The 15,132-nt window shown below is 36.0% G+C and overlaps 1 pseudogene; it reads right to left on the bottom strand.

Annotated features, from left to right (window-relative positions):
• Positions 1 to 5,284: 5,284 nt before the first annotated feature.
• Positions 5,285 to 8,797, bottom strand: LOC101419228 (FGFR1 oncogene partner 2-like; annotated as a pseudogene).
• Positions 8,798 to 15,132: the final 6,335 nt, after the last annotated feature.

The following is a 15,132-nucleotide window of genomic DNA, read 5'->3' as shown; positions in this document are numbered from 1 at the left end:
GCAATTTATTCAAGAGTCACCTAATTAAAACATGCAATTAGAAAAGAAATGAAAAGAAGAAAATTCTGAGAATTGGTAAGGAATATAAACCACAGAGTTATAAAATAAGCTAATAAATGCTATTAAGAAAAGAAAATCAAAGAAATGGAAAAGGAATGATCATTTAAGATACAAATAAAGGAGCATGGATTCTATTCAAATATTGACCCTTGAGTCTGGAAATCAAGAGTCAAATTCTGGTTTTAAGATAATCCATTTAAATCAATGTTAACTAACAGTGTGCTATTTAATACAAATATAGAGAGGAATTCACAGAAGCTAGGTGGAAGAGAAACTGGATTTCCTGATATCAGAAATTTGATGAAACAAATTTTTTTCTTGTTTTTATATGCATGTATGTGTGAACTGGCATCATCTTTCTCAGTTTATGTAGGCCATTTTTTTCTATTTCTCCATATACAGGCCAGGTGCATATTCAAGTTTTCTAGGGTCTGATGCAGAAAAATAATTTAAAATTAACTAATAAATATTTAAGATATTAAGAAGAAAAAACTAATACATTTAAAAGCAGACAAAATCCACTAACATCACAATTTCCTGAAAAATAACATAATATTTTCATTAATTTACTGCCTGGTATATATTTGTCACAAAATTTAAAGTGTTTGAAACCTGATATAATTTCAAGCTTACAGAAATGTTGCAATACTAGGAAAATCAATGCTGCATGAACATCCTTTACACTGTTCCACCACATTTTTACATTTTGCCTCATTTGCTTTACAATTTTTCTATTTCTTCCAATACATATGTATATACTATTTTTGTGAAAGATTTGAGAGGTAAGTTGAAGACACTATCCTGTTTACACCTAAATGCTCATGTATTTAATTGTATTTTCTAGAAAAAATACATTGATTTTCATAACCACAAAACAGTCATCAATGCCAGGGAAATTATGTTGATACAAACTTAATCCACGTTTCATACTCAAATTTTGTCAAAGCTCTCTACAATGTCCTTTATAGCAATTTTTTTATAGGTTTGGGATCCAATCCATGATCAGGCATTGCATATGGTTGTCATGTCTCTTTATTCTACTTTAATATGTGACTTTTTCTCATATTTCTATTATTTTGATTTTTTAAAATACTACATGGCAGTTATTTTTTCTAGTGTCCCACAATCTGGGATTGTCTGATGTTTCCTCATGATGAGTATGGTGGTCATTCACATGCTCCTTTCACTTGTCCCTTCAAGAGAACCCAAAGTGGGTTACAGAGTTGACCGACAGCCCCTTGTTGCTGCACCTTTGGGTGTACCATGGCACTCACACAAAATTCACACTTCTCTTGGCTGCTCTGAGCCAATGACTGTACACAACAAAGGATCTAGACCTGGACCATTCCTGCCAGAAGTGGGAGTTATTAAATGGACAACCTTTGCTGGGAATTCCCCAAGGGCCTGTCTGAGACATTCTCAGAGCTGCACTGAGGGCTGATGCTATTAGTCTTTCTGTCCCTTTACCACTTTACAAGTAGCAGTCCCGTATCATAGTCTAAGGCCTCACAGAATCACTCCTCATTCCTTACACTTAATACTTCACAGGAATTCCCCAATAAATCTAATGTATATCTAATCCCATTTGCTTCTTGGAGAACTAGAACCAACAGAAATGCTAAAGGGAGTGGAATTGTCCAAGGAAACATGTGGGAAAAGGTTTTGATCACACACCTCACAGCTAGCAATACAACCCCATCCTAGCAGAATATGGACACTGTTAGTGTCTGTCACAAAAGTGTTGGCCCAATTGCTGAATATTTCACCAATGGTGTGGAAAAACATATTTGTGGTGGGAACCGTCCCTCTGAATGCAATGATTTCAAGTATTTGAAAGATATGGGAAACAATGACCAGAAGAACAATATAGCTTCCTTGTTATTACTATATTGTATTGCCACCATGCAGAGAGATAATGAGAAACTTAAGGGTGCTAACAGATAGTAAAAACTAAGAGTGACAGTTGGCAAAGAGACCCTTACATCATGCAGTAAAATAGAGGACATAGCTGAGGAGCAAACTCTGGGCTTGATAATTGAATCACACACTCAATAATCATTTAGTACTCAGCAAAAGAGTCTGTTATATGTAGGCCTAGGCCTTGATTGGGAAAGCCTGGGCCCCTGAAACATGTGACAGAAATACATGGATGAATGGCTCTGATGCTTTGATTCTGCATACTGCCTGAAACTCTCATAGTTTGCAAAGAGGTACATGTCTCCATTTTAAGATATAAAACTAATCTTTTGCAAGAAGACACTGAAGAGATCTCTCCCATTCAAGACTATGATTTTCACTCTCAGGCACTTCCCCCATCTCCTCTACAGATTGCAAAGCTACTATCTTGGGATAAATCCCAGTGAGTACTACATCCCATATGAGCTTCAAGAAATGGACAGAATGCCCTGGCAGGATTCAGAGAGTTAGAATTTAAGGGCAATTAATCAAGGGGAACAGAACATATGAGAAGATAAGAAAGAATTTCTTGACTTGTGATACTATACTTAACACCCTGTAGAACTCCAGAGATAGGCCACACTATAACTAGAGTAGCTCTTCAAAGCCTGGAGAAACTGATGACCCATGCTAAGTTAAGTGGAAATTCCTGAATTTCTCTAGTAGTTGATAGAAATAGCAATAAAAAGGCTGAAGGAAGTGGGTAAGTTTGAATATATATGTGATGTAAGGCCAGAAGAGTCATTAAAGGATTACGTTGTTTGGAAGTGACTGGAGGACATAACATTTGCTAAGAAATTCACTGATCAAAGGGGCATCAGCATCATTAGAATGTTCTGATGCATCTTTCCTCATATCTGACAGTAGAAGTGGCAGTGAGAGAGCTAGAGTGATTGGTATCTATACAGATGATGGAGCCTTGAAGTAATATAGGACTCATTACAAAGAGGCAGGAGGAATAAATTACTTTAACAACAAGCATGGTCAGAGGTGAAAGTAAAAGGACTTCACCTGCAGGGAGATATGGAGATAGTTAATAGAAAATGATGACAGTAGGAGAAAAAGAGAGACACCCATCAATGGCTCTGCTTAACATCTATAACTAGAAGAAATCAAGAATGGAGTTAAATTTTATTGATCTTTTCAAAGCACAATCCTTTGGTTTTGTTGAATTTTTCCATTTTTTCCCCTCAATTTCATTTATTTCTGCTGTAATATAATATCTGTTTTTGTTTTGTTTTTTTCTTCTGCTTGCTTTGTTGCTTTGGGATTAGTTTACTGCCTTTTTTTTTAGTTCTTTCAGTTGCGCAGTTAGGTCTTTGATTTCAACTATTTTTTTCTTTTTTTTTAATCACTTATCTTTACTGATAAAATAAGTTCCCATGCACACATACTCCCGCACATAAATTTAAGCTTCTACTTAAAAAAAAAAAGTATTAGATGGAGAACTGTCACAATAGAACAAAGTAAATATTTTTAAGCACCAAGACCTTTAAATTATATCCAAGCACGAAGACTAACTATAAATTAACTCAACTTAATTGTTTATAAATATAATCATCAAGTATTGTTTTATAACAGAGCTGCCTCAATGAATTGCCTCAAACTTAATGTCACCTGTGTAGCTTATTTTCTTTAATTCTTATTTGGAATAAGAGCATTTTAAGTAAATATGCCATCAAATTAAGGAATAGTTTCCCCAAAACCAGTAGCAAAGCTTAAAAATAAAGACTCATTTATTTATAAAATATAAATTAAGGCTTTCGAATGTGGAAAAAAATCTGTTTAAAGTTTGGACCATTGGTGTTTTTCTATTCATTCAGCAATGCCATGCCCTTTCCCCAAAACTTAAGATAGAAAAATTCTGAAGTGAAATGTTGAAACAGAATTTTAGCAATATACAAAATTATAAATGAGTTACCATGTGAAGTCACATTTTTAAACAAATTATATACTAAAAGACAGAATTTTCTAATTGTGCTAATTTTACTATGTATTCGATATAAATGAGTATATTACATTTAATTTTGTCATTCTTTGATCCTTCTATAATCATCACAAATTAAGAAAAACTTACATTTCAAGTGGTCTTAAAGAACATTTTGTTCTGGTGGCCTTCAAAAATTTATATACTGGATTTTTTGTTTAAAAAACAAAAGAAACCAAATACTTATAAATCCACAGATTTTTTTCTTCTTCTTTCACCTGAATGGTTATACAGAAAAACTTACACGTTATAAGCATCCAGAGTGAGCTCAAGAACTGATACAGAAAAAAAACCTGAAATTGTAATTTACTTTTTACTATATGTCTTAAGAGTAATTACTTAAAAAAGAGTCAAGGCCTAGGGAAGTCCCAATTTACTTTGAAATGACCATACCTGGCTTACCATATCAAACATTTCAATTCGGCTAAATGATCTATATATTATTCTTAAAGATCAACCAGAGAAGAGAAAAATTTCATCTTCATTATTGATTCAGAACCAAAACATATCCTTTCAGAGTAGTTTAACCTACTAAATATATCTCTTAGAAGATCTTCTTTCTTAGAACGTAGTATTCCTTCTCTTTCATTCCTGAAATATTTCATATATTTGAGCAATATATATTAGCAATATATATTGAGCATATATATTAGCTAATGTTAATTACTGTTAAGTTAGCAAAAATTAAATAACCTCTTTTTTAATGGTGATACAGAACATTGACAGTCTTTAAAACTGAATTTTAACAAAAATTCAAATTAATGGGAACATAGATAGGCAATCACGGAAGCTGAAATTTCATGCTGCATAAGCCATTTGTTAACTTTGACACCAAAGAGGATGGATAAAATTTAGTATGAAGATCTTCAATTCACAAAACAGTGGCAAAATTTGTATTTTTAACATGGTATAATTCTATAAATATCCAAATACTTATTGGGAATATTTAAGTTTATCCAAGTATTCAGAATGCCAACAGCACTGCTCAAAATTCTTGATATATTTAGGAGTAACTGTGAAAACATTTTCTCTCTTCACCAGCTAACAAGGGCTGGGTTTCTACTTTTCACTTATGTTGCGGAATAAAGTTTATGTCCATTAAGTACACATTTTTTGTTGCTATTTCTTAAAAATGTCATTGCCAGTGTTCTGTACATATTATATATAAAAAATAAAACAAAGCGTTAATAGAGACTGACTTTCTTATTAATTCATTCCTTTAGTAGGCAAGTACTAGTGACCATTTGAGCTCAATGAGAAGCTCAAAGACTCAGAGGCTGTTCAGCTCTTCCTCAGACTCAGGTCACTATTGGTCACTAATGCAGACAAAGACGTAGTTTCTGATGCATTATCTTTCCTCAGGTTCAAAAAGTATTCTCGAGTTATTTGAGGGATCTCTCTCAAACCTTTGTTTTCTTGTTCAAGTTTAAATATTCGTTCCTGTTCCTTGCAACCTTGCTGTTCATCAATTTCAATGACTTTCCTCGTGAATGTTGCCATTTCAGTTATTTGGTCAATGTGTGCTTGTAATTCTCTTTATTTGTAAAAGGATTTGAACAGGAACTCCCAAAAGCACGAAACCAGTAAAATTGTGATTTGCTTCCAAGTGTCTTCTCTCCAGTTCCTGTTGAGGTGCTTCAAGGATGTGTCGAGATGCATTAAGAAAGAATCCTTCAGAGTTGTTATGATGTACCATGCCAATTTTAGACTGCTGCTCTTTTAACTTCATTATTATACCTGGATCATCTTTTTTGCTAGCCATTAACAATCTAAACATTTCTTCTCGATACTTGCTCATTGTAAGTTCCAAGGCAGACTGATGTTCTTCCAGGGAGGACGCAATTCTTTATTCTCTTGCTGCAATTTTCTGATTTGTCTGTTTTCTTGCTGGATACCCATGACTAATGTGGACGTTGGCCAATGTCTTGAAACTTCATTAAGTTCTTGAATTTCTTCCTGATACTGTTTCATGACTTCTACTCGCTTGTTGAGAGCGGTGGTTTGTTCAATAAGAGATTCTGCTACATCGTCGTGATCTCACAATCTTTCAACAAGAGCTTTAGCATCGGCAAGAGCCTTCACAACTGTGCAACTCGTTTCTAAAGGAATACCTGGGAAGGAGAAGGAGCCGCCGTCAAAGGTTCTTAGCTTCCAGGAAAGAAGCTTTGTCACACTGATCTGGTCTGTGTTGCAGCAAACACACTCCAACCAGACCTGAATTTAGAGGTCTGTCAAAGCGCGCCATACGTTCTCCCCGGAGCTCAGCGCTGAACACAGCAGCGGAAGTACATCGGCCTCCGCGAGCTGGCGGGAACTCCCGCCTTCCTCCCTCTGTCCAGTCCCTCAGTTTACTCCACTTCCTCGGGTTTCAGGCCCTTGCTCTGTCAGCTGTGGCTATGAACACTCACCACCTAAACTGCACGGAACTAAGCCCCCCAGGAAGAGACTCAGCCGGCCCACAGCGCCTGCAGCGGCCGGACGGGGAAGAGAGCAGAGCCGGTGGCGGGCACCAGACGGGCTTGCCCTCAGCTCATCCCTTGGGGAAACCTCTGCCGCTCGCCTCTGCCAAGACTCGCCAATTTTTTTTCTTTTTTAATGTGAACATGGAGGGCTATACATTTCCCTCTCTGTATTGCCCTCATTGCATTTAATAAGTTTTGGTGTGTTCTCTTTTTCATTCATCTGAGATATTTCATAATTTCTCTTGACATTTCTTCTTTGGCCTACTCAGTGTTTAAGAGTGTGTTGTTTATCCTCCATATTTTTATGAATTTTCCCATTTTCCACTTATTATTCATTTCTTCATTTCTTCACAACTCCAAGGCACATAATCCTGTGCAGAACTTGTAGTAAATCTTGTAGGCTGTGTCTTCTGTTGACAATCTCTCACAGTTTCTGTTTACCTGTGAATATTTTAACCTCAACTTCATATTTGAAGGACAGTTTGGCCAGATAAAGAATTCTTGTCTGGCAGTTTTTCTCTTTCAGTACCTTAATTATATCTTAGCACTGCCTTCTCACCTCCATGGTTTCTGGTGAGAAATTGGCATTTAGTTTTATTGTGGATCTCTTGAGTGTGATGAATTGCTTTTCTTTTGTTTCTTTCAGAATATTCTCTTAACTTAGGCATTTGATATTCTGGTAAGTATGGTGTGGGTCTATTTGAATGAGTTCTTTTAAGAGTATCCCAGAATTCTTGGATGTATATTTTCATGTCTTTCATCAGCATTGGAAAATTATTGACCGATATCTCTTCAAGTATTTATTCCTCCACTTCCACTCTCTTCTCCTTCTGGAACTCCCATGTCATGTACATTGTGGTATTATTCAATTCAAAGAGCCTCTGATGAATTTTTTCCATTCTTTTCTCTATGACTTTTTCTGACTCAGCTAGACTGAAAAAGAAAAAAAGAGAGAAGATGCATATAAATAAAATTGAGAATGCAAGAGGGGACATTACTACTGACCTCAAAGAAATCTAAAGGATCATAAGATGATATATACAAACTTATATGCCAACAAATTAGACAACCTATATGAAATGGAATAATTCCTAAAAACACAAAAACAACCAACACTGTCTCTAGAAGGAATACAAGACCTCAACAAATTATTCAAGAGTAAAGTGATTGTACCAGTTATCAAAAATAGCTTAGTATTTTATGTTGCCTCAGAAGGTTCCGGGATACCTTCTGAGGGCCTCCTTGTTTAAATATGGCCTCTCTCTAAGCCAAACTCAGCATATAAACATACTCCCTTACCTCTCCATCCTCCTTTCCCCAGGCATGGGAATTGACTTCTGCGGATAAGTCCACCTGGCTCCGAGGGAGTACTCCAAGTACCAGCAAGCAAGGCAACTGGAAAAAGACTTTAACCGAAAAAGGAAAAGGGTAAAGTCAAATTAGTTTATATGACTAAGAGAATTCACAGTGAAATGGGAGGTCATTCCAAAGGTTACCCTTTGTATCCTGTCTCAGCAGGATCTCATTGAGTGTCAAAGTAAATATTGCCTCAAATAGCAGGGCTCTTGAGGGCTCTGAAGATATCCAGACACTATAGGCAGAGCTGACAGTTCAGGAGTTTTGTGCCCTGCCAGTGGATCTTTCCTTGGAATTTATGCTCCCCAGGGTGACAGAGTTGGGCTCATTTGTGGTTTCTCTACACAGTCCTTCTACCCCATCTATTTGAACCTATAGTAAGTACTATATTTGATAGGTGTATGTCCAATAGACTTAAATTTGGTTAAATGGTTACCAAGTATTATCTCCCATTGAGTAGGATGCTTTTTCACTTTCTTCATGAACTCCTTTGAAGCACAAAAGCTTTTAATTTTGAAGAGGGCCCATTTATCTATTTTATCTTTCATTGCTCATGCTTTGGGTATAAAGTTTATGAAACCATTTCTTATTACAAGTTCCCACAGATGCTTCCCTATATTATATTCTAGGAGTTTATGGTCTTGGCTTTTATATTTAGGTGTTTGATCCATCTTAAGTTAATTTTTTATAGGACTTGAGCTAATGCTCCTCTCTCAGTCTTTTGGATATGGATATCCAGTTCTACAAGTACCATTTGTTGAAGTGGCCATTCTGTCCCAATTGAGTGGACTTGGTGGTCTTACTACATATAAGTTGTCTGAAATATGAGACACTATATCAGAACTCTCATTTCAGTTCCATTGGTCAGTATGTCTATCATTGTGCAATACCATGCTGTTTTGACCACTCTAGCTTTGCAGTGTGCTTTAAATTCATTTAGCATGATTCTTCCAGTTTTGTTTTTCTTTTTCAACATGTTTTTGACTATTCAGGGCCCCATGGTCATCCAAATAAATTTCATAATTATCTTTTCCAATTCAGTAAAAAATGCTTTGTAATTTTTACTGGGATTGCATTAAATCTGTAAATCAATTTGTATAGGACAGACATCTTAATTATGTTTAGTATTCTAATCCATGAACATGGAATATTCTTCCAATTGTTTAGGTCTTCTTTGATTTACTTGAACAATGTTGTGTAGTTTTCTGTGTATAAGTCCTTTACATATTTATCTAAGTTTCTTCCTCGGTATTTGATTCTTTCAGTTGCTGCCATAAATGGAAGTTTTTTCTTGATTTTCTCCTCAAATTGCTCAGATGGTGCAAAGAAATGCTACTGGTTTTTGCAGGTTAATCTTATATTTTGCCACTTTACTGAACATGTTTATCAGCTCTAGAAGTTTTGTTGTAGATTTCTCAGGGCTTTCTAAGTTTTGGATCATTTCACATTCAAAGAGTGAAGTTTTTACTTCTTTCTTACCAATCTGGATGTCTTTTATATATTTTTCTTGCTTAAGAGTTCAAGCAAGTATTTCTAAAACAATGTTAAATAAGACTGATGCCAGTAGGCATCCTTGTCTTGTTCCAGTTCATTGAGGGAAAGACTTCAGCATCTCACAATTGAAAATAAGTTAGCTATGGATTTTTTTCAAATATCTCCTTTATCATGTTGAGGAAGTTTCCTTCTATTCCTATCTTTTAAAGTATTTTTATCTAGAAAATATGTTATTTTTCATCAAATGTTTTTTCTACGTCAACAAAGATGTGATTTTTAAAATTTTTGATCAGTTAATATGGTGTATTACATTGCTTTTCTTTCTTTCTTTTTTTTTTTTTACTTCTCTCCCCTTCCCTGTCTGTCCCCAACAGTTGTCTGCTCTGTGTCCATTCACTGTGTGTTGTGTGTCTGCTTGTATTCTTGTCAGCGACACCGGGAATCTGTGTCTTGTTTTGTTTCATCATCTTGCTGCATCAGCTCTCCCTGTGTGAGGTGCCATTCCTGGGCAGGCTGCAATTTTTCATGCTGGGTGGCTCTCCTTACAGGGCACACTCCTTGTGTGGGTGGCACGCCAATGCTGGGGACACCTCTGCATGGCATGGCAGTCCTTGCACACCTCAGCACTGCCTGTGGGCCAGCTCATCAAATGGGTCAGGAGGCCCTGGGTTTGAACTGTGGACCTCCCATGTGGTAGGCAGATTCCCTATCCATTGGGCCAAATCCACTTCCCACATTGATTTTCTTATATTGAACCATCCTTGTTCATAGTGTATAATTCTTTGATGTGCTGTTGAATATGATTAGCAAGTATTTTGTTGAGGATTTTAGCATTCAGGTTCATGAGACAGATTAGTCTATAATTTTCCTTTTTTGTGGTGTCTTTATGTTGCTTTGGTATTAAGATAATGCTGGTATCATAGAATGAGTTAGGTAATATTCCCTCCCCTTCTATTTTTTTGGTAAGAGTTTAAGCAGGATTGGTACTAGTTCTTTCCAGAGTGTTTGGTAGAGTTCATCTATGAAGCCATCTGGTCCTGGACTCTTTTTAGCTGGGAAATTTTTGATAATTGATTACATCTCATTACTTGTGATTGGTCTGTTGAGTTCATTGAGTCCTTTTTATGGCCAATGTCATCTGCTTTGTGTTATGCTAGGAATTTGTCTATTTCATCTCTGTTACTCGTCTTGTTGGCATAAAACTTTTCAAATTATATTCTTATGATAGTCTTTATTTCTGTGGGATCAGTGGTGATATCCTGACTCAGATTTTTTATTTTATATATTTGCCTCTTCTATTTTTCTTCATTAGTCTACCTAAGGTTTTGTCAATTTTATTAATTCTCAAAGAACCAGCTTTAAATTTCATTAATTTTTTGTAATTTATTTTTTTAGTCTGAATTTCATTTATTCCTTCTTTCTGCATGCTTTGGATTGACTTTGTTTTCTTTCCCTAGTTACTCCACGTGTGCAGTTAGGTCTTTGACTTCACTCTTTCTTCTTTTTTAATGTAGGAATTTATGGTTATAAACATTCCCTTTCAATATTACTTTTGCTGCATCCCATCAGTATTAATATGTTGTATTGTCATTTTCATTTGTTTCAAGGTAGTTACTAAGCTATTTAAGCTATTTTGCAATTTCCTCCTTCACCCATTGATTGTTTAAGAGTGTGTTGTTTAACTTCCATATCTTTGTGCCTATTGTGGTTATTGCCACTTTTTGCATTCCAGTTTCCTTCCATTGCTGCCTAAGAAGTTAATTTGTATAATTTCAATCTTTCTGAATTTGTTGATACTTGTTCTGTGACCTAGCATGTGGATGTGGTCTATTCTGGAGAATTATCCACGTGTGCTTGAGAAGAATGTACATCCCACTGTATTGAGGTGTAATGTTCTGTGTATGTCTATTAGTTCTAGATCCATTAATGTATTATTCAAGATCTCTGTTTCTTTTTTTTTGACCCTCTGTGGAGATGTTCTGTCCAATGGTGAAAATGGAGTTTTAAAGTCTCCCCTATAATTGCAGAGTAATAGCTGGTTGGTGCTTGTGAATAATTCCTTGATTCCATGGAGGATAATCCCTGGGAGTCATATACCATGCCAGGGGGAAAGTAATGCACTTATATGTTGAGTTTGGCTTAGCAAGACCAAATGTTTACTATTTTATGATTCAAAGCTGGGAAAATAAGTCCTTAGGTCTTCAGCTGGAAAAAAAAAAAAAAAGGACTTGTTAACAATTTACCTCCAGTTGAGACCAACTTGTTCATCCAGCCACTAGCCTACACAAATGCAAAACTCTCCAAGAGGGGTGGTCACTGACTATGTCCATGTTGTTCTCAGACTTCAGAAATAAACATCATTAAATACTGAAGTCTGGCACATATATGTTCAGAAGTGTCCTATATGACAGAAGGGGAGTTAGTCCAAAGAAATTCTTATACTTGATACTTGAAGTAATGAGAAGAGAATAATTGTACCTCCCAGAATATCTCCTCTTCCTTTTCTAAAAATTATTTGTTTTTACTCATAGATGCCACACATGTTCAATAATCAAGCTGTGTTAACCTGTCCCAAAACTTTGTTTTCTCTCTTCTCCTTCTTCACTTTTATCTCTACCTCTTTTTTTTTCTTTATTTTATTCTCTCAGATGCTAAAATTTCCTGTATTAACTGCAACCAGTTAATTTAACTCAACTCCGTTCTCAGTACTTTTTTCTAGGGAACAGTTGTTTAAAAATACTCCATTCCACATACACACCAACTCTTCCTCCACATAGTCCCAGCACTGCTTTGCAAGCCTAGCCACACACACATTTGTGTACAAACACTTCATGTACTAAAGCTATCTAGAGTTTTGCAGGGGTTCTAAACTAGGGGTCTGTGAGCTTGAATTGAAGTTCAACAAAATATTATGAGTGACTGTGGGAATATTGTGTTAGATAAGGCAGATAAGGCTCAGTGCTCTCAAAAAGCAATGAAGAAAGTGTCAAAGGCTGCCTCAGGGAGCTGCTTTGGGGTTCAGCAAATCAAGACAGTGTTTCACAAATACTAGGAAGGTAAGAGACAGAGAGGCAATGAAAATATGAGTTACTAACCTCCTGGTCACTGGGAAGGTTTCCCCTCACGAATCCCCCAGATATCAGCTGGGGTAAAACCTATGGAACTTTGAAGCTTAGTGAGAGGGTAGCAGATGTTTCCCTCCCTGCCAACTATTACAAGATAAAATTGAGGGGAAGTTGGGGGACTTTACTTCAGCAAATTCTGCCAGCAGAGCACTCATTGAATGTCAGCTCTAGCCAGACTAAAACAAAGGAAAATCAAGAGAGATATACCTCCATAGCAAGATGCACTAACAAGTGTCATCTGCTTGCAGATCTGGAAACTAACTGGACAAAAACAGCTTTTAGAAATCTCTATGCCCCAACCCTGGGAGAAAGCATGCACACCAATAGTGAGTCCTTGGCATGCTTTGGTAACTTAAGCTGGGCCATTTTAAAGACTTTGGGTAAGTTGAACCAAATATCAAAGAGCTGTGAAAATGTAATAACAATAGGCAAGAGAGAAATTGCCTGTTGGGGTAAATACACCAATATATCAAATGTCTAGGCATTACAAGCCATACTAGGAAATAGGAAGAGATGATCCAGCAAAAGGAACAACCAAATATCCTGAAGAGAGACAGGATTTAAGAAAATTAATCAATGATCATCACACAGCTCTCCTAAGTCAATTTAAAGAATTGAAAGAAAATATGACTAAAGAGGTAAGGGATATTGAAAAGATACTGGATGAGCATAAAGAACAATTTGAAAGTCTGCAAAGAAAAGTAACAGCCTTTAGGGAATGAAAGACACGGTGGATGAGATTAAAAATACATTAGAGTTACATAAGAACAGATTTGAAATACTTGAAGACAGAATTAATTATTTTAAAGACAGAACATCTGAATTGGAAAAGACAGGGCAACAGAAAGAGAAGAGTATGAAAAAAATGGAACAGGGTCTTGGGGAATTGAATGGCAATGCAAAATGTAAAAACATATGCATTCTCCAGAAGGAGAAGAAAATGGAAAAGGAGCAGAAAGAATATATGAGTAAATAATGACTGAAAACTTCCCTACACTTATGAAAGACATAAATATCAATATCCAAGAAGTAAAATGCACTCCAAGCAGAATAAACACAAAAAAGCCTACCCTAAGAAACATACTATTAAGAATGACAAAAATCAGAGAAAAAGAGAAGATTTTTAAAACAGCAAGAGAAAAGCAAAGCATCACATAAAAGGAAATGCAATAAGATTAAGTGCTGACCTCTCATCAGAAACTATGGAGGAGAGAAGAAAGTGGTATGATGTATGTAAGGTATTGAAAGAAAAACTGCAGGCCAATAATTCTGTATCTGGCAAAGTTGTCCTTCAAAAATAAAAGGGAGTTTATATTCTTCACAGACAAACAAAAGCTGATAGGATATGTTACCAAAGGAACAGAATTACCAGAATTACAAGAGACACTAAAGGGAGTGCTGGAGCCTGAAAGGAAAAAGCAAGGATGAGACATGGAGAAGAGTGTATAAATGAAGACTATTACAAAGCATAAAAAGATAAACTATAGTATGATACAACAAATGAAATACAATGTCATAATGGGCGAAATAAGTAATGTTTTTACAATTATATCAGAGAATGTTAATAGCTTGAACTCCCCAATCAAAAGACACAGACTGATAGAATGGATTAAAAAATATCACCCATCTATATGTTGTTTACAAGAGATTCACCTCAGATGTAAGGACACAACCAGGTTAAAGTGAAAACTAGCAAAAAGATTCCATGCAAATTGTAACCATAATGAGCTGGAGTAGTGGTACTAATATCAGACATATAGATTTTAAATGCAAAACAGTAATAAGGGACAAAGATGGTCATCACCTATAAAAAAGGATAATTCAAAAAGAAGAAATAATTACTCTAAATATTTATGCACCTAACTTAAGTGCCTCAAGATACATGAAGCACAAACTGGCAAAGCTGAAGGGAGAAATAGATGTCCTTACAATAATAGTTGGAGACCTCAATACACCATTCTCAGGATTAGATAGATCATCTTGACAGAGGACAAATAAAGAAACAGAGGGAGTTTTTGAGCTGGAGCCCACAAGTAAGCACACAACAGACAACAGAGGAACAAAGACCAGATAGAAGAGAACCCTGGGGAGAGATACAGAGCCATTTACTTATAATCTACAGCTGGCCTTGTGGAGAAAGAGGAGCAGCTAAGCCCAGAGAGAAATGGGCCCTAGGAAGAGAGAAATCCAGGAAGCATGAACACTTGCAGATGTCAGCAGTCATCTTACTCCAACACATGCAACAGACATTGGTAAGGAATTACCTTATGCTTTGTGACCTGGTAACCATGGGCTTCTACCCCAAATAAGTACCCTCTATAAAAGAAAAAAAAAAGAAACAAAGATTTGAATAATACGATAAATGAAGTATACCTAAGAGACATCAATAGAGTATTACACCCCGAAACAGCAGGATATACAATCTTTTCAAATGCTCATCGATCCTCCTCCAAGAGAGAACATATGTTGGGTCACAAGATAAGTTTCAATAAATTTAAAAAGTTTGAAGTCATACAAAACACTTTCTCTGATCATTATGGAATGAAGCTGGAAATCAAGAGAATCAGAAAAAGGGAAAATACATAAATATATGGAGTTTAAACACACTCTCTTAATCAGTAGGTCCAAGAAGAAATTGCAAGAGAATTCAACAAATACCTTGAGATGAATGAAAATGAGATCACAGCATATC

Source organism: Dasypus novemcinctus, chromosome 10 (assembly GCF_030445035.2).
Source record: "Dasypus novemcinctus isolate mDasNov1 chromosome 10, mDasNov1.1.hap2, whole genome shotgun sequence".
Lineage (NCBI taxonomy): Eukaryota > Metazoa > Chordata > Mammalia > Cingulata > Dasypodidae > Dasypus > Dasypus novemcinctus.
The sequence above is the reverse complement of the archived record's forward strand: the minus strand, read 5'-3'. Positions and strand labels throughout refer to the sequence as shown.